Source organism: Lissotriton vulgaris, chromosome 1_1, assembly GCF_964263255.1.
Source record: "Lissotriton vulgaris chromosome 1_1, aLisVul1.2, whole genome shotgun sequence".
NCBI classification, from domain to species: domain Eukaryota; kingdom Metazoa; phylum Chordata; class Amphibia; order Caudata; family Salamandridae; genus Lissotriton; species Lissotriton vulgaris.
Window position 1 is genome coordinate 625,514,318 of NC_141685.1, and position 20,828 is coordinate 625,535,145.

Below are 20,828 nucleotides of genomic sequence, written 5' to 3' on the forward strand. Positions count from 1 at the left end.
GAAATGATACCACTCCCCCTGGGATCACAGCTTATGGACTTTGGGTGCAGCTTTCACTCCCCTACCGGTTTGTGTCCCTGTCACCCTCCCCCTCCTCTTGCCATGCCGTGTCTCTAACCCTCCCCTCCTCTTTCCCTCCTCCACTCTCTGTCTACTTCCCCTGCTCTTTCCACCGTACTCCCCGGAATATCTCCCCTGCCAGCTTTTTCCCCTACCTATATGTTCATTTTTGTTTGTCTCAACCTTACTTGTAACTAAAATTGCCATGCTCTAATAACTGTGTAACCTTTGTAAAGCTGTAACCTGCAATTTATTGTCTGATACCCACGTAAAGCGCTCTGATACCTACGGGTCTAACCAGCGCTATATAAAACCTTTTAAATAAATAAATAAATAATTTATCTGTAATGTACATATGCATTGCCTTGCCTTCCCAGTCCTCTACACTCCCATAGTAAGTTGAACAGCCACTTCACAAAAGCACTTATTGGTAGGAAGAAACATATACTTAATGTGACCCGTACATTAATATTAATGGTATATATTTGCAGCAGCTCAAGAACACCGTTGTTCTTGTTGTGACCAATTAATTGTTGTTGTTCTTGTTGTGAGAAATTAATTTTTATTTTCATACACTGATTCTCTTTAGTGGTTTCTTATGCTGTCGCCTAACCACAACATTTTCAGGTCTAGCCTAAAAACAGCTTTAGCTGTCTTGCCAGCCACAAGTATTGCAAGAACATATACCGAAAAAACAAACATCAATGCTCTTTCATCATTGGTCTATTAACATGTCATTCAAATTATACTTCTTTCCTCTCTGGCAAATGGCATAGATCTCCAGTTCAGTCTCCTCCAGCAATTGGACGCTTTCACTCTAAGTGATTGTATTTTACCCTTGCACATGTACAACTGCACCTAGAAAATAGTTTCCTATTGTTCGAAATTTTTAGACACTTGCACTTCCCAATGACTAGTAGGGTTATAGCAACAATTTTCATACCTTTCAAGACATTTATTTTAATTCTAAATTAAAATGTTCATTCCTCACTATAAACCAGCATTGGTATATTTATTTATTCTACTGAAAATTATCAGAAGACATTAGAGTAGTTAGAGTGTATATGCAGATTGAATGAATGAATGTATATGCAGATTTCAATATGAATAACAATACATTCATGTATAAAAATAAAATTGCATCTTTATTGACAAATTCGCCAGTTGCAAACTCCACGTCAACCTTGACTCAGAAATGCATAGGCAGGCAGGCTCTGAGACCCAGATCTGGGGTCACTGAATGACAGGTCACAGGTGGGGTGGCATTTAGCCATCAGACAAATGAGCACAACAAGAAATCCCAGATAAATTCCACATATAGGTGCAGTGACACCACATTGGTTCAGGGGGATTGGTACCAATAAAGCACACAAGGCCGGAGGGGTGCATGCGTTCCCAAAACACCATAAAGTCAGATGCCACATGAAGTTAGGAACACACAGTCAACAAGAACACAGAACACGCAATGATCATGCGATCCCCATTCCGTGCATCTGGATACGTTACCCACTGGCAACATTGTGTCCACGCAAGTTTGTGGCCCACCTGGATTCCTCATGCAATATATTAATTTATGACTCCAAAGACAGAAATTCACATTCCCTACAAAAATGGGATCACTGGAACTATTTTATTGTATTCAATGAACTATATAAAACCCCATTTTAGACGGATTGTAAATTGAGACAGCCCTCAGACGCTATGCCTGTGGCTGATCACTCGGCTACACTGTTTAATTAAACAAACTCTTCTTGTTTTGCCAAAATCTCTTGTTTTTTCAAGGTATTTTATGCTCAAGCATGAGCCACACCCCTCTAGCATTGTGATTGACATTTTAACCACTTTTATCTGACTTGAGAGAGCTCTGCAGTATCTACTTGTGGAGCAGCATCTCCATATAGGAGTGTTGTACACGCACTGTCAGTATGCAGAAAACACTCCTTAAATCAAAGAAAGTGGTGCACAAATGTTTAATTCCCCTAGAACAGCTTCATTCACGCCACTCTGCCCTAGAGGGATTGTAAAAAAGGCTGCAGTAAGGTTTACAAGGCTGCAGTAATGCCCCTCGCCTCTAGAGGGAATATCAGTAAGGTTAAATTAACACTTACCCCTAGAGGAAGCTTCTGCTTACCCCAACAGGAAGAGTTAGAAAAATTATTGAAAACTTATACATGGAGACACAAGACTTTCCTGACACCAACACATAACCGAAATAAGATTTTTAATTATGTTGTACTTAGCTGTGAATAAAAGTTCCTATAAATAGTAGGGTGTGATCACAAACTTGAAAAGAAAATGAAGAAATGTAGTGAAATCTGAAATTTGGACTCATTATCTGGTTTAAATAGAAATGTGTAGGCAGATTTATATATTAAAGCCACACATCCCCTCATCTTAGGGCAGGTCATTCTTCACAAGGCTACATTAATGCCACCTCATTTCTAGAAGGAGCTTCAAAAGGATGCAGTAAGGAAGCTTTACAAGGCTGCAGCAACGCCACTCGCCCATAGAGGAAGTTTCACAACGCTGCACTAACACTACTTGCCCCTAGAGGGAGAGTACACAAAAAATTGCAAACTTCCAGTGGAGTTTGTGAGACTTTCCTGTCAACAAAACATATCAAAAATAAGCAATGCAATTGTATTGTACTCACCAGTGACTAGAGACCCAGTAAGGTGTGACCACAATCTTAAAAAACACTACTCCCAATGTATTTAAATCTGTAATTTGGACTCCTTATTGTGAACCATCTTTGGCAAACAATCCTATGTAAAACAAGCACAACGGGTTAAATTTGCAATCCAGTCCACGTTTGTCAGGCAGCTGAGAGAGCAGCGAGCGAGTGGGAGCAGAGTGGAACAGAGCGGCGGTTGAAAGCGGAGTGCTGTGGAAAAACTCCGTCGCGGGCATTATCAAGACTAAGTCTGAGATCGAGTCTAAGCTGGGGGCCATTGTTACCCGCTGCCACCTTCTGGGCTAACTTTTAAGTACACAGATTGCCAGCCACACACTTACTTAAATCCTCTACTTTTGAGGGAACAAACCATAAGAAACTTCCTGGTTCGTACGGGTATATCACTCCAACCCTTTTATTGTTTATTTATTTTTTGTCTTTTTTTAGTTTAAATGTATGAAAGGGACACCTTATCGTTTTGTACACCTTATATACAATTATTTACAATTCACAATTATTTACAACACAAACACAAACACATAACAAGTTGTATTATACAAAGTTGTTTGCTTTGATATATATATACACTCAAATATTCATACTACGAAGACAAAATCATCCGTAATTACATAAAGGCCAGAGTCAAAAGTATAAACTTGATGACAATCATAAATCAATGAACTACAGTTAAATGTAGGCAGTTCAAAAAAGAAGAAATAGACTTTAAATTAATTCATTCAGTCTATTCAACCAATAAATGGATAATTTTTTTACGCCAACGCGTTTCGAATCCGGTATATCAACTCTACGGATTCTCATCAGGGCTCTGTCTTAATACGGGATATCTGCAAGTGTATAAAATAAAACTTGTTTTAGCTACATTTCTGACAGTTGTTTAGCTTCCAACTACATTTAACTCGTATTCCTCTTATTACCTGTTGAGCCAGCAGCCGCCGGTCAAGGGTAGAGTATTAGTTCTGACTGAGTGTCTTTTCTTTTCGAGATCTAAAAACAAATGTAGGTATCATGACCTGTTCTTGCTCACTTTCTAAGAACAGAATGGGGCACATGTGTTGTCAACATACCTTACTGGATCATTCTCGTGATCCTTCGTTTTCACCAAATGGGAGTTAATTTTCAGTCTTGTATTTGACTTACAGCCTGAAAATAATGGGAATAGCGTTTTAGGCGCTTTTTATGCACAAACGAAGAGAGTATGGCACCCACTGCTCTACTCGGCATACCTGCTCTGAGGGATTCCTCGCTTGGGCTGTTCGTGTTCTAGTCGGGTGCAGTGGTAAACGCTTTCAGAACGTGCAGGCACTTTCTAAAGTCCTTATTAATCGCGCTCGTTTTCCCTTAAAGGAAATAACAGCGTTTTATTAGGTTTCTGGGGCTACAGCATTCTTGGTGGCAAATTAAACCTATATTGGCTCTGGACTTACTTGAACATGCTGTAACTCGGCGTCTAGCTCTCATTCACTTAGTATGGCAGCCATGTTGTAACGTGGCTTTGGACCTACTTAAAGCCACTCGCTTGGCGGCCATCTTGGAGTGGGGTGGCTAGAGAAGGCTATCTGTTTAGATGTGGAAGAGGGTGAATTTAAATCACATATTATAACATATGCGCATTTACCGTCGACCCTTTGTTATGAAGGCACTGTACTAGATATAGCTCACACTCTAGATATTTCAGATATGAGCCCGCTTAGTGCGCTATTAAACTTTAGTATAATGTAAGCCTCTTTTTTCAGTAGAAGTTTATCATGGTCAATGGGTCTAGACTGTTGCAGAACATATAGAATTGACCACTTCAAGTCATTCTCGGTGTGTTTATTTTCGATGAAATGCTCCACCATAGGTGCTGTAAGCACCTTATTCTTGATTCTAGATTTATGTTGCGTTATGCGCATATTCACTTGTTGTGTTGTCTTGCCTATGTAAATTTTATTACATGGGCAGATGACTACATACACAACATTTCGTGTTTTACAATTTGAGAAACTCAAGTGTTTCCACTTAATATTCCCGTGTTGAAATTCCTTCCCTTCCACAGTAGTCCCACAGGCCACGCATGTCCCACACTTATGATGTCCCTCAATGGGTTTCATTCCCCATTGCGACAATAGGTCGCTCTTAGGTTTGGGTAATGCTATCTCGGCTCGAACAAGATGTTGTCCGATGCTCCTGATCTTACGATACGCGAAAAGGGGACGGGGAAATGAACAATCCAAGTTTTCAAGTAAGTGCCAATTTTTTAACACAGTTTGTCTGAATTTATTGGTGTCAGGCCCAAATGTGGTGACACAGACCAACCGGTCTAATTCAGCCTTTGATTTTGTCTGTAGCAAACATTCGCGTGGTGTACATCGTGCCTGTTAGTGCTGCGGGCGGCCAAATACAGCTGAGAAGCTGCGACGTGAGTGCTACGAGTTCCGAGGTGACACAGAAAAGTGGAAACAGTGGAGAACCTGCGACGACCGCCGTGAGTGAGACCCTGAGAGCCGTGAAGAAGAGGTTCCTCTCGGGTTCAAACCTGGTTCGGTGCTGTGCTGAGCAGTGAGAGTCGTGAAGGAGTCGTGAAGGAGGCTCTGGTTCTGGTACCCCTGCATGGTGGATTAAGAACATCACAAGCGCACATGCGGGTACACGCAGGAATACAGTGAGTCCGAACCGCCGGAAAACTGGGAGGAACTGTGAGTACCACCAGTCGCCACCCCTGAGTAAAGGATTCCATGGTAGTTGTGCCATGCTAGGACTACTGTAGAAAAAAAGAAAAGATTTGAACAGTCGTTGGACTTTGTCAATCAGGGGGGTCAACTAAAATGGGGGTACCTGCAAGGGTGATTTTTGACTCTTGTTTGGCTAAAGGAGTGAGGTGTGAGCTTTATCATTGGAAGTCAGCCTTACTCATTTGCTTTGTTTATTACCTTTGTCACCATCTGGTTTTGTTATCTGGTATCATTAACCGTTATTGTAATCTTCGGCACCCCCAGCCGGGAGATGGTAGATTATGAGATTGGGCCGTCAGCGTGGGGCTCTGCCAAAATTAAAACAGCGCCAGAAGTCTGAGGAGTCGATTAATGTGGGGTCCCAATCTAAGCAGTCTGAGGAGTCGATTAATGTTGGGTCCCATTCTAAGCAGTTTCAAATAAACGAGGGGGGCAGCAGAGCAAGCTGCGCAAGTGGAGTTAGTGTTTCGTCAAGAGAGCACTTGAATGAGTCGGCTGAATTGGTCTCTTCTTCTATAAACTCTATAACCCCCGGTCAGGTCCCTAAGAGCTTAAAGACAGACACTCAACCATCTATTAAGAGTTTCTTTTTTAAGTACCATCATAATCAGTTTCAAAAACAAAAAAGAAATTCATTTAAAAATATTGAGTCTGTCAGCGATTGTGGATTACCCCCTCTATTATCACCACCATTGGGTGTGAAATGTGTTCAGCCATGTGAATTAATGGTGTCTAAAATCTCTTCAGAAGTAGTAAATTTGTGCGAAGCGGCTGGCTCCCCAGAGAGAAGTATAAAAAGTGCCCATTCCTGTGCAGTAATAGAGCCTAAAACCGTTTCAGAAGTAGTTAATCCGCATGAAGTTGCTGGTTCTCAGAGGATGAGTTTAAAGTTAGACAAGACTGTAAATGAAGTAGTGCCTCCGCCGTCTAAACGTTTATTGGTACCTTCTGGTCAGCTGCAGACGCAAGTACAAATTCATTCTCACAAAACCATGGTATATCCTACAGAGTCAATTGTGGTGGACGATTCACCGAGTACCAGACAGGTGTAGCCCTGTAAAAGATCAGATGAGAGCGTAAAAGCTTCTGGATCAGTAATTGATATTTCCTACTGTTCGATCCATAATATGAGCGACATGGTTACGGTGTCAGATCCTATTGTTGACGAGTTAAATAACAAAAGGGGTTTGGGTAGAACAAATCTTGTTCTGGATGAATTAGTATCAAGCCCAATTGAGCAGTTGGTGAAAACTGGTGAAGCACGTCCTTTTAATTTGGATCAGTCGAGTATAATTTTGGAGAATAGTTTTACTATTAACAAATCATTATTGGTTCCAGGTGTGGGTGTTGTCAAGGCCGTGAAGATCCTTGTAAATTATTGGGCAAAAAAATGAATCAAACCAGCCCTGCTATAGTTGGGTGGGTGAATAAAGATAGCCCTACTGTCTGTCGAAAAGCAGTAGATAGCAGAAATATCTTAGTTTCAGACAGAATAAACCATCCGGTAAATGTGGCCAATAACTCCCAATTTCCAAAACTTCCCCATTCTTTGATTAAAAGTGAAAGTGAAAAAACTGAGGCTCAATTGATAGTTGATGAAAACATCAGTGTTGTTGCTGAGCCCATCCAAACCACAACCATTAAGAAAAAATCTGAGTCGAATATGATCTGCCCCAAAGCAAATACAAAATCACCAGTTATCCAAGAGCCTGAGGTGTTATTAAAACGGGCGAGAAAAAGGTTAAGGAAAACCCATAATATCGGCACGGAAAAAAAACTCCATAGTGAGATAGTAAGTAAGAATCTTGAAACAACCACGAATCTTAAATCTAAGGCCCTCTCCCCAATTTCTAGATCAATGAAAGCTTCTGAAGTTGACATAAAGGATAAACAAACTAGTCAAGTCGTTATTAGTATGATAAAGGAGGAGCCTGAACCGAATGCGCAGATTAAAATTCAGGCCCCAAAAAATTTGGGGACGGCAGGGCAAGTTCAGCCTACTAATGAACTGGATTTGCAGTATCGAAATCAGAAAATCACCAATCAGAACACTTCAAACTCGATTCAAGTTATAGTAGGGCCTAAAGTTCAGCCTGAAAAAAACTTAGGGGAGGCAGGGACAGTACAATCTAGAGATGAACGGATAGTCCAACATGGAATTTAAAATAGTTCTAACGAGACAAAAGTTATTCCCATCCAACCTCAACGTAATAGGAATGATCAATCTGATCGACCCTGTATTCAGAAACAAAAACGTTTTAACGAGAAAAGTGTAAATCACATTCCTCTCCCATGCAAGATGAAGGAGCAGGAGGATCGTCCACCTTTACATGTTTTAATGCCGCCTGAGCGGGTTGAAAGAAATAATTTGACGGTCTCTGTTTTGTCCCCCAATACTGGGATAAGGGTATTAGCTGATTCAAGAGTAAGGGACGATATAGTAACCGCCGATGTGTTGGCTGAAAAGAGAGAAGTGGCTTTTTGTCCCCAGTATTCTACAAGAGTCACCTATGATATTTTGAATCGTGGAAACATTGTGAAACTATTAAATGCAATTCCAGAACTTAAATGAAGTAGTATCTGAAGATCTGGACTTTGTGGAGTTCAAGAAAGATAGTGGCAACATTTTTAGGGAGATATTGATTACGACTTGGCTAAACGATGACATTGTTAGTAAAATAATGGCCAATGCTAATAGCTTTGAAAATTGGGGTATTAAGGTATGGCGATTTCACGGTTTGCAATACCCAACTCTGTTAATTCCGATCAAGTCATCGAGTAGTCCGGTTGTAAAGAAGAAAATCCTAAAAACAATTAAGGCAGCCCATGTTGGAGTATTGAAAGGTGCCTCAGGCCCATCATTAGAGCTAAATGCACCACGTGGCATTAAAATCAGGAGCTTTCAGCCAGGTTCACCAATCTGTGAGGAGTTAATGTTGACGGGAGCCAACTCCAATCTTCAACAGGCACGGAGGCTAACTTTAACAAGTGTAAATCCAGTTAAGAGTGAATGATGCCGGCCCGCTCTAGACAAAGTTCCAACTTCTTTTAAACTCTGTTTTTGGAAGACGAACGGTTTTAAATCTCTTTTTGAGGATGTTAATGTGGTAGGTTTTTAAAAAACTTTTGATATGTTAATTCTGCAAGAGACATGGAATATGTGTTGGAAGCCACTGATTGGCTATTTTGAATATTTGAACGTGACATCTCGGGAGGCCGTTTACGGTCGGCCAAGTGGTGTTCTCTCTATATATGTCTTCTTAGGTCTTGATGTTGAGCATTTCGAGATTGACCATCAGGTCAAATGGATACAGTGCGTTAAACTAATTGGTAGACAATCGTTAATTTTTCAAAATGTTTATTTAAGTTTGAAAAAAAGGCTAAATCATTGCAACTTATTCAGTTATGGGAAATGGTGAAAGTGCTATAGTACCATCACATGGACTCACTGATGATCATATCTGGATTTTAACTCTCTTCTAGTCCTATACAAAAAGTGGGCAATTCAGTCAGAACTGCTATCTTAATGGTCTAATTTTGAGTTTATAAAATATAATCTAACGATTATGCATGATAGAGAGCATACCCCTACATTTAACAAATCTGGTAGCTCCTCTATAATAGACCATACAATATTGTCAGATAAACTTTCTGATTTAGTCCAAAGTTATGTGATAGTCCCAAGGATTGAGAGCGACCATAATCCCCAAATCATTTCTTTTACTTTCTCTTTTGATCATTTACCTGAATCCAGAATACTTAGAATAGCCCTCACTGCTTTTAATCTTAAAAGGCTGATATGGAACGATAAAACTGAGAACGATATCTTGGAATTCCTTTCTCATCTAATTCTTGATGCTCATTTAGCTAATTCCAAAGGGAACTCAATGGTTGCTCTCTGGCCCTACCTATGTGATTCTCTTTGGATACATTTTCTAAACAGGAACCAACAGGGGGTATTATCCTAAATCCGAAGAATCCTGGGTGGTTTTCCCATTGCTTACTGTACTTGAAAAGAACCCTTAACAAAACAATAAGATCATTGTTTAGAAAAGCAAAAGGGTCATCTTACTTTTCTATGTCACTTAAAATCAAAGACCTAAAGGGGTTATAAGAATGAAATCTGGAGGGCTAAACAAGCGTATTATGAAGAGACGTGGTCCAAACTTCATTACGCATGCAAGTCGAAGGACTTGCGTCTATCTTGGGGTATTACTAATAATCTGGAAAATGGTAATTTTAGAAGTAACAGTGCTAACATTAATGAATTAAGTTGGGTAAACCTTTTTAATAATTTGAAATCAGCTACTCAAGGCCCACAGTGCGATGATGGTAAATGCTATTGACATCATTGCCAACTGGAGTCAGCAGAAGGGGGCCTTCTCACAAGTGCCAGTGATTCACTATGCTCCCTCGACATTGAGCCATGGTCGGTTGATAAAGTTAAAAAAGTCCTAATCAAGATTAGATCTAATGGAGCGCCTGGCCCCAATGGAATCCCCAATGCCATTTTTAAAGCTAAAATAACGAATTGGCCAGAGTTATTACCGCTCCTTTTTAATGAAGTTTTTAAATTTGGCTTTATCCCGGAATCATGGCAGAGAAGCATTATTCAGCCAATTTATAAAAGCGGCACCCAGGACAATCCTGCAAATTATCGCTTAATAACACTTACAGATGTAAATGCGATAATATTTGCAAGTTGTTTGTTGGACGAGTTAGTCGTGGGCTCTAAGAGAAGAACTGAACGAAACCTTCAAACAGGTTTTAGAAAGGGAGTATCAGCTCTCACTAATTTGATTTTATTGACATTATTAGGCGAAAGAGCAAGATGTAGGAAACAGAATATGTACATCTGTTTCATTGACTTAAAAGCCGCTTTTGATTCTGTCCCCAGAAACACTCTTTGGTTGAAGTTAATTAATTGGGGTATATCAGAAGCACTTCTAAAAATGATCAAATTATTATACTCCGAAACTTGAATACAGATCAAAATTGGTGACGGTAGACACACCACCCGTCGCCTCGAAACTAATGTCGGCTTGAAACAAGGATGCGTTTTGGCTCCTTGCCTTTTTAATTTATTTATGTCCGATCTCCCGGCCCATTTTAATGATGTCATTTCACACTCCCCTTCTGTGATGGGTAAAGAGATTAAATATTTACAGTACGCAGACTACACCATTTTATTAACACCTTGGCTGCTAAGGCAATTTCCAGCCTGTGCTGGAAATTGCTATTTTACATTATTTATGACGAGCTCAGCTTGTCATCAGCACAGCTCCACTGTGCCTCATGATGAGCTGTGCTCGTCATGAGCAGGGAAGGGGTTAAGCAAACGGTTATAGGGTTAAAAAGACTAATAAACTCCTTTAATATTTATGTTTAACAATTAATACAAAAAAACTAAAATAATGACAATTGGAAAAAGTAAACCGGGAGTAAAGGAATGGAATATTAATGGTTTGGCTATAGAATGTGTAAAATCATATAAATATTTGGGAATCACATTGATGATGGTTTGTCATTCAGGCAGCATTTTAATAATTTAGAGGCGAAAGGTACTTCATTTGCCTTTGCCTTCAGAAAACTAAGAGATAAGCTATCATGCCCCAATTACGATTACTTGCTGAAAGTCATGAGAGCAAAGCTTATTCCATCCTTGGACTACGGTTCTATAATTTTTCGAGGCAAGGATGCGAAACTGCTTGACGACATAGAAGTAAGGACGTATAAATCAGTCTTTAGGATTCCCAGACAGATTTCTCGTGCCAATTTAAGGCTGGAATATGGACTAAGAAAACAGTTATTGGGCAGACAAGCAACATATTTAAAAACTTTATTGGCACTATCTCGAGCTGATGAGGGTACGTTAGCAAATGTGTGCTGGCGTGAGATTTTGACGGGTGAATATTCGAGCAGTTGGCTGGATTAATTATCTGAGTGTCTATGTAATTTTGAATGCCCATATTTAGTAGATGAAGTGAGGAGTAAATCGTTTTATAAAAAATCAATTAACCTAACTGCTGCTCTGTTGTCAGAAATAATGGATAAAGATGAACTAAGGAAAAAAAACACTTCTGGTCTATAGCTAACTCCTTTGATAAATTGTTAGTCCAACCTTATTTGCTTTTTCATTTTAAACCCTTGATCAAAAGGAAATTCATGCTACTAAGGTTCGGCATATATCCAACCAAATATGGAACCCCAAAATGGGGGTATAAATGGTCACCGAACATTTGTAGGCTTTGTGGGCTGTGTGATGAAACCTTACTGCACATTGTAACGCTATTTCCAAAACTGCTTCAGGAGCGGAAGTCAGTTTTAAAGCCTTTCTTTAAAGGAATGGGGGTTATAACTTGTAGAACGGCAATTATTCTTTGTTTACGAGGTGTTAATATTCATAGCATTCACCAATTTGTCCAGTTCATCTTTATAGTGGAAGAGAAATTACGTAGTGCTGACATCTCAAGTATATGATATATCTGCTACGGTAATGATATGTTTTTTATTGTTTTTCAGGAGTAGGTGGGCTATTTTATTGTATTTTTAATTCTTTCTGGATCTGTGTAATCCTTGTAGTTTGTACAAACTATTTTAACTTGCATTGTAGTTTACCATTCGTAATATTGTAATTCAAAATGTTATTTAATGGCTGTGGTTAGCACGTTATGTACAATTATTTTCTATGATTTTAGAGGTCAGCACAGGTGCACGTTATCACCGGTAGGAGCTTTGTATTATATATTAGTTTTTAATTAATACAATAATTCATATCTTGTTGCTGCTAGCATGATGCACTTTAGCTTTGTTACTGAAATTAATGCACTTTATACCTTGCTGCTAATAGTTACAGATAATCTGTAACAGAAGGTTCGAGGCATGTGGGCTGCTGAATTCATATCTGTGCATAGATCGCCGCCTAGTGTTGGGTTCCGGATGATTGCACATTGTTGTCCTGGAAGAGTCTTCAAAGTATCACGAGATAGGTGGCTCCTCCCCTGGACTACAGTGCGCATGGGCATCGACTCCATCCCCAGATTGTTTTTTCCGCCATTGGGTTCGGATGTGTTTCGGTTCCCTCTGTCGGAATCGATAGTTGTTTAACTTTCTTTACTTGAGACCAAAAGGTCTTTAGGACTCGCGTCGGTATTGTCTATCGTTCGGGTTGGTTTATTCATCGGCTCCGAACACTTGCTGCCCTTCCGCGTGCTGTCGGCGCGGACGGGCCTACACGACGCTCCAGACTACTTCAACATGGAACGAACTCCATTTAAGAGGTGCCCAGTGTGTGCCTCAAAGTATTCGCACATCGACGTGCACCCAGTGTGCAACAGATGCTTGTCGCCGGACCACGACGAGGCCAAGTGTATGGCCTGCTCCAAGTTCCGGTCGAAGAAGACTCTCAAGCTACGTCGGGCTGCAAGACTGCAGGCCCAGTTATCGGCACCCCCACCAGCTAACATCTTTGCTACGACGCGGGAGACGAAGAGTTCGAGGAAGTCGTCGAGGAGGTAGGGGACGACGACGGGGCCATTGCCACCGTGGAGGATAGCTCAGAGGAGGAGCATCCTCAGACTGACTCCGGGGTCAAATCCCATCATAAGGCCCAGGTCGAGGGATCGCCTTCGGGCCTTACCCAAGACCTCAATACTCGTCCCACGGCCCCGCCTCCTGGCCCGGCCACGGACATTGGTGATGCGCCACTCCCGGTCCAGAAACCGAAAGTGAAGCCATCGGGGTCAACACCATCAGGATCGAAACCGAAAGTGCAAGTCGCACTGGTTGGGTCAAAGGCGCCAGAGACCTCGGCGCCGAAGAAATCCAAGATGGCTGTCGAGCTCAAGAGCCACGCCAAAATGGCCGATCCGAAGACCACGGTGCCGAAGCCTAAGGCTAAGACGCCCGACGCGGCGGCGTCGACGCCGAAGCTGGTCGACGCTCTAAAGAGTCGCGTCGACGCCAAGAAGGTCGATGACCATAAGAAGGCCCCGAAGAAGCGTCAGGACGACCCCAAGTCTATGACTGCACCAATCCCAGTCGAGAAAACAAAGGGAGGTGCCGCGTCGGCTCCGAAGACGGCTGCTTTGGTCGCCGACCCAAACCCGGACTCGGAGGGCTCGCTCGAGCCGATCCGGCCCTCCCCATCCCTCACCAAGAAGGTCTCGGAGTCCCTGCAGCGGATTCGGGAGGAGGCCGCGGCGACCGAGCCAAAGGACACTGTGCTGCACAAGCCTCCACAGAAGCCGGCAAAGGCGCAGACGCCGATTCACTTCACGCTACCGCCGAGAACGGCGCCGAAGGCCTTCGCTCTGAAACAGGGGGCCGGGGTGCCTTTAAAGCTGGTTTCAACACCGAAGGCATCATTGGTGGTGCCGAAGCCACGGCATCAACCACTGGCAGACAAGGAGCGTCGAGAGGTCATCATCGACGCCAACACAGGCAAGCTCTCTCTCCTCAAGAGGAAAATCACCCCGAAGCCTGCGTTGGAACATTTCCATATTCCCCTTAAAAAGAAGTTGGACTCTGCCGGTGCATCTGCCCCTATGGAGCCGACATCTCCACAGGGTCTGGACCTCTCACCCACTCACTCTAACGCTGGGGAGGGTGACGGAGACGAGGAGGACGAGTATAATTATCCAGCATACTCGGACCCAGAGGATGTACATGAGCCATGGTCTGCAGGGGGCGACCCTGAGGACCGTCAGTCAGGACACGAGCCGCAGCTTTTTGCTGCAAAAACTTCACCAACGGAGGACTCTGCAGCCTTCAACGCTTTAATTGAAAGAGCTGCGGCCAACCATGATGTCGACCTCCACGCTGACCCAGTGGATGTCGATTTTCTTTTTGACACTTTCTCAGTGGCTGAAAAGACCGTCAAGACATTGCCAATGCTCAAGGGTGTGCTAAAGCATGCGCCAGAGGTTTTCAAGGAGCCCACCCGGGCAAGAGTCATCAATCCTCGCATTGATAAGAAATACAAGGCAGCGCCCACTGACCCAACATACATCAAGGGACAGTTGCCACTGGACTCTTTGGTTGTCTCCTACGCACGTAAACGAGCCAATTCACAGACCACGGGTGATGCTCCTCCCCCTAACAAAGAATCAAAGGTGTTTGAGGCATCTGGGAAACGTATTGCTGCGCAGGCAGCCAATATATGGCGCATATCAAACACGCAGGCGCTACTTGCACGCTACGATAGGGCACACTATGACACCCTAGAAACACTTCTACAGCACTTGCCAGATCAGTATAAGGAGGGCGCGGAAATGCTGATTCAGGAGGGTAAACTCAATACCAATGCCTCCATCAAGTGTGCTCTAGATGTGGCTGATACCGCCTCGCGAGCAATAAATACTAGCGTTCTGCTGCGCCGGCATGCATGGCTCAGAATATCAGGCTTTAAACCAGACATTCAGACCACCATCCTCAACCAAACAGTAAATCCAGACCACCTGTTTGGACCTGAAGTAGATGCCACACTTGAAAAGATGAAGAAGGACACTGACACCGCTAAATCTATGGGTGCCCTTCAGTCCCAGCAGTTTCGGGGTGGTTCCTTTCGCCGCTCCAATAACAAAGGCACCTCAAGGGGTCAAACGTCACAATCCACACAATTCTATAAGACTAACACCCAATCCTCATATACCAACAAGGGTAGGGGTGGATACCGTGGCAACAACGTCAAGGGCAGAGGACGTGGAAATAACAGCTCCAGGTCCTCCACCGCCAGCAAACAGTGACGCCTTGTCACTGCCCCCCGACCACACAACACCGTCGGGGGGAGACTCCAGCAGTTCCTGCCCGTGTGGAGGTCCATCACCACGGACAGGTGGGTCAAATCTCTTATTCAGTACGGTTATTGTCTGGAACTCACTTCCATCCCACCAAACATACCTCCAAAAAACCGTCCTATGTCCGGCGAGCACTTGCACTTGTTGCAGCAGGAAGTTCAGGTCATGCTGCAAAAAGGGGCAATAGAGCTCGTTCCACTGCAGGAAAGGGGAACAGGGGTTTACTCCCTGTACTTTCTAATCCCAAAGAAGGACGGATCTCTCAGGCCCATCCTAGACCTCAGACCCCTCAACATGTACATTCTGTCAGAGCATTTTCATATGCTTACTCTGCAACAGGTTCTCCCACTGCTTCAGCAAGGGGACTTCCTGGCAACTCTGGACCTCAAGGATGCATACTTTCACATTCCCCTGCATCCTTCACACAGAAAGTATCTAAGGTTCACCATTCAAAACCAGCACTACCAGTTCAAGGTTCTGCCTTTTGGGGTCACCACGGCACCCAGGGTCTTCCCAAAGTGCCTAGCGACAGTGGCGGCGCATCTCAGACGTCAGAACATTCACGTATACCCCTATCTGGACGACTGGCTCATTCAAGCAAAGTCGCACAGACAGTGCGCCGACCACGTGTCCCAAACCATTCACCTCCTGCACGATCTGGGATTCTCACTGAATTACCCAAAGTCCCATCTCCAGCCCGCTCACATACGGCAGTATTTGGGCGCGACCATAAACACTCTGGTGGCTACAGCGCAGACAAATTCAGTGAGGATCAACAGCATTCTATCGCTGATTCAAAAATTCAGACCTCAACACTCACTTCCAGCACGAGTGTTCATGCAGTTGATCGGCATGATGGCCTCCTGCATCTCCATTGTCCCGCACGCGAGACTACATATGCGCCCGCTTCAGGAGTGCTTAGCACGTCAGTGGACTCAGGCTCATGGGCAATTGAAAGACCTAGTGTTGGTGAGCGGTCGGGCATACAACTCTCTGCATTGGTGGAATCCACAAAACCTTTGCAAGGGCCGACCGTTCCAGGAGCCTGTGCCACAGATTATCCTGACGACGGACGCCTCTCTCCAGGGTTGGGGAGCGCATGTACTCCACTACACAGTGCAGGGACTATGGACACTACAGCAGAAGAAGATGCACATCAATGTGTTGGAACTGATGGCAATCTTCATGGCCTTAAAGGCGTTCAAAGTACATCTGTGCAACAAGGTCGTGTTGATCCGGACGGACAACATGACAGCCATGTACAACATTCAGAAACAGGGAGGGACACACTCTCCACAGTTGTCTCATCTCGCTCAGAGCATGTCGAAGTGGGCCATTCAGAGGAACATCTTTCTCATGGCAGAACACCTCCCAGGCAAGGACAACCAGATGGCGGACCTGCTCAGCAGGCACAGCCACCAGATGCACGAGTGGGAGATACACCCATCAGTACTCCAGCCGTACTTTCAGACATGGGGTCATGCAGAAATAGACCTGTTCGCCACAAGGGAGAACGCAAAATGCCAAAGCTTCGCCGCCAGGTTCCCACACCCGCAATCGCAGGGCAATGCGATATGGATGAACTGGTCAGGCAAATTTGCGTACGCTTTTCCCCCAGCACCCCTGATACCGCTGGTGGCACGCAAGCTCAGGCAACACCCGATGACCCTCATCCTGGTTGCTCCAACGTGGGCTCGCCAACCATGGTACACCACGTTTCTGGAACTGTCCGTGGTACCGCATCAAAGGCTTCGCCTCACACCCAGCCTTCTGACGCAGAGCCATGGCGACATTCAGCACCCAGATCCGCAACAGCTCAACCTGGCGATCTGGCTCCTGAAGTCCTAGAGTTTGGCTACCTTAACCTTCCTCCGAATTGCATGGACATCATTCGAGAGGCAAGAAAGCCCACTACTAGAGCCTGTTATGCGGCCAAATGGAAGCGGTTTGTCATCTATTGTGCAAACCACAACATCAATCCACTAGATGCTTCCATTCAGAACATCATCTGTTACCTGTTTCATCTGTACCAATGTAATTTGGCATATACTTCCATCCGCATTCACTTGTCTGCGATGGCCGCATACCTCCAAAATAGACAGCACCTTTCACTTTTCAAGGTGCCTGCTATCAAAGCTTTTCTGGAAGGACTCAAAAGGGTCATTCCACCACGGACCCCTCCAGCTCCAGAATGGAACCTCAATGTGGTTCTTACAAGGCTGATGGGTCCTCCCTTTGAGCCACTACATTCCTGCGAACTTCAGTTCTTGACTTGGAAGGTGGCTTTCCTAGTAGCAATTACATCGCTACGGAGGGTGAGTGAGTGAGCTGCAGGCCCTCACAATTCAGGAGCCTTTCTTCCAGGTTCATGCTAACAGGGTAGTGCTTCGCACTAACCCTAAATTTCTGCCCAAGGTTGTGTCTCAATTCCACATAAACCAAACAATTGAGTTGCCAGTGTTTTTCCAAAATCCTGAGTCCCTGGCAGAGTGGATGCTCCACACCCTTGACGTCAAGAGGGCACTAATGTATTACATTGACAGGACCAAGGATTTTGGAAGACTAAGCAGCTTTTCGTTGCCTTTGCGTCACACCACAAAGGTAACGCTATTTCCAAGGCTGGTATTGCTAGGTGGATCGTGAAATGTATTCAGATCTGTTATGCAAAAGCTAAGCGCACTCTTACAATTCCACCAAGAGCCCACTCCACCAGAAAGTTGGGGGCCTCTATGGCCTTCCTTGGAAACATTCCCTTAGAGGACATATGTAGAGCAGCCACATGGTCTACCACACATACATTTACAAAACATTACTGTGTAGACGTGCACTCTAAACAGCAGGCAGCTGTAGGGCAGGCTGTTCTCAAGACACTTTTCCAAACTGCTGCAGCTGGCACGGGCGGCCGCCGCTAATGGAGGTACTGCTATGTATTCTATGCACAGATATGAATTCAGCAGCCCACATGCCTCGAACTGCAAATGCTACTTACCAGTATGCATCTGTTCTTGGCATGTAGGGCTGCTGACATTCATATCGCCCGCCCTCCTCCCCGGCGCCTGTAGCAGCTGCTGTGTTTACATGCATTTCATGCCATGGTCATCACTCACAAAGTTCACTCCATCTCAGCCACAATGGCTAAAAACAATCTGGGGATGGAGTCGATGCCCATGCGCACTGTAGTCCAGGGGAGGAGCCACCTATCTCGTGATACTTCGAAGACTCTTCCAGGACAACAATGTGCAATCATCCGGACCCAACACTAGGCGGCGATCTATGCACAGATATGAATGTCAGCAGCCCTACATGCCAAGAACAGATGCATACTGGTAAGTAGCATTTGCATTACTAATTGCTCTTTTCTTTTGCTGCTAATTGCTATTGTGATACTTTTAATATTTGCTGCTAACACAATGCACATTAGTTTCGTCGCTGAGAGCACATTGCACTTTATTCAGTCATTGTAGACTGTTATTGGCAAATGGTTATTATTAGTTGCTAGTATAATGCACTTTAGTCTCTAACTGGAAAAGGGTTAAGCAAATGCTGATCAACTTATTTTAAGGCATTGTATCCATATATTTTAATGGGACTTTGTGCTTGATATGTACTTCTTTGTAATGATTTTAATTAATCAACAAATACATTTACTTACTTACTTGCATTTGCCAACATATATACTAAAGCCACACTCCCTCAACTTGGTGCAGGCCTTTTGAAGCAGTTGTTTCTGACTTGAGCTTATCCTCTATTAACAACAATTGGAACTGCAGATTTGTGAAGATATTTCAGTGCTTTTGCATGTGACTAGGAGGGAACACCTAGTAACAAGTTGTGGAACTGCTGTTTCATGAAAAACGTTCAAGGGAGTTCCATTCCACTTTTGAGGGACACCTAGTGATAACTATTGGAACTACAGGTTGAAGTAAGAATAGAATTTCAATGCTTTTGTATTTGACTTGTGAGGGACACCTAGTTACGATTTGTGGAACTGCAATGCAAAAGAATATCTTTGCATTTGACTTAAGCAACACCTAGTAACGACTAGTTGGACTGCAACTTAATGAATTTCAATGCTTTTGATTTTGACTTGTGAGGGATTTATAGAATAGCACCAGTCTATCAATGCTTTTGCATTTGACTTGTGAGGGACACCTAGTTACCGCTAGTGGGACTGCTGCTTCATTTAAGAATGCTAATGGTTTTGCAAATGACTCTATAGGGACACCTAGTAATGACTAATGGAACTGCAGCTTCATGTTAGAAGTTCAGTACTTTTGCATTTGACTTATGAGGGACACTTAGTAACAACTTGTGGAAATGCACCTTCACAAAAGAATATAAATGCTTTTGAGTGAAGCTAAATTTATTTGAGTAGCAAAAGAGTATATCTACATTGTTATGTTGAAGCCACACACCCTCAACTTTGTGATGGACATTTTAAGCAGTTGCATCTTAATCAAGAAGGCCATTTGGGCCAAGATGTACAAAGCCCAAGGCAGCACAGGGGCTTCAGTGAGACGCACAAAGCCACACAAAGCCATCTTGCATGGCTCTGCATGGCCAGTGAGTCTGTACTAATGCAAGACAGCATAAGTAGCTGCCTTACATTACCCTGCCCAGGGAAGGTCTTCATGGCTGGTGCTTCGGTGTTCCCAGGCATCCACCCATGGTTTATGCGCATTCCTAGATTTACTATGACTAATTAACCTGGGACTGCGTCAAAATGCTACACCTTCTCAGGTGAAGTATAACAAGGTGAAATATATTTCTCCTTATTTTTTTCCTCTTTTTATGTGTGTTGCTGCAGCACATGTAGAAAGAGGGAAAAGCTTTCAGAGTATTGTTTTGTGCAGCAAGGTGCCCCTTCCTGCATAAAAACAATCCTGGCTGTAACACAGGCACCCGTGCTCCATGGTGCAAGGATGCCTTTGTTGGTGCTAGTGCGCCGGTGCAGAGGCGGAGCCGGAATGTGCCATATCTTGGTAGATATGGTGCATTCTAGCCCTCTGTTTGTCGCATAATGCAGCAAGATGTCTTGCTCGGTTGCATTGCTTGACTTGTTAGTAAATATGCCCCTTAGTAACAACATGAGTTAATGCAGCATCATGATAGACTTTGTAAGCAGTTGCTTCTGACTTGAGAGGTACATCTAGTAAAGTTCTGAAAGGCTAGAGTCTTGTTAAAGACTGCACGCAGTTGCTTCTGACTCTGAAAGGACGTCTAGTAATTACTTGAGGTAACTGTACCTGTCTTAAAGGCCATATCAATTGGCTTTGTGGATGCTTGTTATAAGTATTTCTTCCATAGCACGTATTCTGAACAGTCATATAGGATGAAGTTTTGTCATACTTTTTTATTCATTTCAGTATAGTTTATATTTCACATTATACGAGCCTCAGAATTATGTTAATGTGTATGCACACCTAAAATACACATTTTAAGAATCTGATTAATAAATACATGTCTTCCTTTCCACCAGTTAAAGAGTGCAGTCATAGGGTGAATTTTTAGTATTTGGTCTTATTTGTTACAAGCCCTATCTTGTTTTGGGTGTTCCTTTTCCCA

General features: G+C 43.5%; 1 protein-coding gene across 3 annotated transcripts in view; it reads left to right on the forward strand.

Annotated features, from left to right (window-relative positions):
• The window catches only part of LOC147747586 (interferon-induced protein 44-like), a 255,059-nt gene that overhangs the window by 129,903 nt on the left and 104,328 nt on the right, over window positions 1-20,828 (forward strand). The gene's annotated exons all lie outside the window — the stretch shown is intronic.